This window comes from Rhinopithecus roxellana, chromosome 6, assembly GCF_007565055.1.
Source record: "Rhinopithecus roxellana isolate Shanxi Qingling chromosome 6, ASM756505v1, whole genome shotgun sequence".
Lineage (NCBI taxonomy): Eukaryota > Metazoa > Chordata > Mammalia > Primates > Cercopithecidae > Rhinopithecus > Rhinopithecus roxellana.
The window spans coordinates 29772648-29775067 of NC_044554.1; the positions used below are offsets into that span (position 1 = coordinate 29772648).

The 2420-nt window shown below is 45.8% G+C and overlaps 1 non-coding gene across 1 annotated transcript; it reads right to left on the minus strand.

The window, feature by feature from the left end:
- Nucleotides 1–714: 714 nt before the first annotated feature.
- TRNAC-GCA lies at nucleotides 715–786 on the minus strand. Its single transcript has one exon. It is a non-coding gene; the product is annotated as a tRNA-Cys (tRNA).
- Between the last annotated feature and the right edge of the window lie 1634 nt (nucleotides 787–2420).

A 2420-nucleotide genomic window follows, 5' to 3' on the forward strand; every position in this document is an offset into this window, starting at 1 on the left:
TATATTTGTTTGTTCTCACACTGCTGTAAAGACATACCTGAGACTGGGTAATTTATAAAGAAAATAGGTGTAATCAGCTCACAGTTCTGTGGGATGTACAGGCTTCTGCTTCTGGGAAGGCCTCAGGAAACTTACAATCATGACAGAAGGAGTATGAGAAGCAAGCACATATTCATATGGCCAGCAGGAAAGAAACAGAGTAAAGGGGGAAGTGCTACACACTCTCAAACAACCAGATCTCATGAGAAACCAATCGCTATCACAAGAACAGCAAGGGAAAAATCTGCCCCATGATCACCCCCCACTAGATCCCTACCCCAATATCGGGGATTGCAATTCAACAAGAGATTTGGGTGACAATACAGAGCCAAACCATCTAAAGAGATTGCAAGGGCTTTGGGACTAGACCTCCAGTGAGGCTAATTGTTGAGAAGGAACAATACTCAATCCAGCTCTGTTCAGCACATCATTATTGCAGTAGTCTAGCATCTCTTCCTGTCTTCTCCTCCAACCCAGATATTGCTGGGCCAAACTAGATTTTTTTTTTTCCAGATTTCAACCTGACCATATCACTCCCTCTGGTGGACAGTTGTTGATTCTTTTTACCCACCATCCATTTCTTCATCTTCTTAACCTTTCATTGTTTCTCCTTCATCACCTTTTTTGTCTCAAATACTCTCTCCCAAAAGATGCATTCTAGAAGTGAAGAAAACTAGGGGGCACCTGGATTTGAACCAGGGACCTCTTGATCTGCAGTCAAATGCTCTACCACTGAGCTATACCCCCTGGTGACACTATAGTTTCTATTAATGTTATTTCAGCTTTGGAATCATGGTATATTAACATGATGGTAAGTGGCAGAGATTAAATTTCAGCTGATAGAAAATCAAAGATAATGTAAATATCAGACAAGAAGCTGACTTCCAGGAACTCAAATGTTCTCAGGACTCTCTCTGTAGCTTTATTCTTTGGTTCCCTCTTAAGTTAGCTTTAATGTCTCAAACCCATCTCTCCACGCAGCTGAGACCCTGCCTCCAACATTTGTAGGTTCATAGCTCCACACTTGCCAGAGAGAGAAAGACTTGAGTCTAAAAAATTCTAGATAAGGCCGGGCGCAGTGGCTCATGCCTGTAATCCCAGCACTTTGGGAGGCCGAGGCGGGCCGATCACGAGGTCAGGAGATCCAGACTATCCTGGCTAACACGGTGAAACCCCGTCTCTACTAAAAATACAAAAAATTAGCCAGGCGTGGTGGCAGGCGCCCGTAGTCCCAGCTACTCGGGAGGCTGAGGCAAGAGAATGGCGGGAACCCGGGAGGTGGAGCTTGCAGTGAGTGGAGATCGCGCCACTGCACTCCAGCCTGGGCGACAGAGCGAGACTCCACCTCAAAAAAAGAAAAAAAAATTTTTTTAGAGAAATTCTAGAGAAGGACTCTGGTTGGTTTGGCTTGAGTTCTGTGCCTATCCATGACCAGCCACTGCCACCAGGGGTTAAGGTACGTGAGTGGTATAAACATTTCAGGAGTAAGGTCTTCTAAGAGTATGTCTGCTTACACTCAGAATATATGTCTATAGTATGAGGAGGAAAGTGGTTCTCTAAAAGAAGTCAGGAGTAGCCAGGACATGGTTATGGGGGACCATGACTGCAGCCCTAGGGGTTTCTCAGCATTCTCAGTAGAGTGGAATATATTAAGAAAGACTAGCAACCTACTGCCTCTACTAAACAGAGCCATGGGAAGCCCTGCACAGCCAGATTCCTTGATGACTTTCATGCATTAATTCAACGAGCACTAGTAGGTGCCTCCTGTGTCCCAGATTCTAACAACCACACAATTCCTGGTCTCAGGAGCTAAAAGTTTAGTGGAAATACCTGTCATGGCAAAACATGATAATAGCTCTTGGAATACAGAGGAGGTGGTATAAATTACACACCTGTCCGAAACTAGGGTAATGGCACGTTCCCTATTCAAAATGGGCCTTGCATTCCGAAGGGCTTACTTAATAAACAAGGGAGGTGGGAAGGAATTCCATGTGAAAATGGCAGCAAGAGCAATGGATTCAGGTGCAGGCTTGACAAGAAAGTTCGAGGATGGTGATGGCGCAGTGTTGGGTGAGACGACGGGGGAGGATCCTGGAGAGGCATCGAGGCCCAAGGGCTACAGTACAGCAGGACCTCCTTGCAGAATTAATAATCAACATGGGCCCTGAGTGTGACCCCAGTGGAGAAAAGGGCCCATAAGACCTGCTGATGTGTTGGGGCCGCAGCTTAGGGCACTGGACTGTAGGTCAAGAAGTTGGGGTTCAAATCCAGGTGCCTTCTCCCTATTCTGGCTTTCGCACATGAATATCTTCCCATATTTTTCATATTACAGCCCACTTAAGAGACGAACTCTGGTATTCAGGGGTGGTCTTCACTGTGCA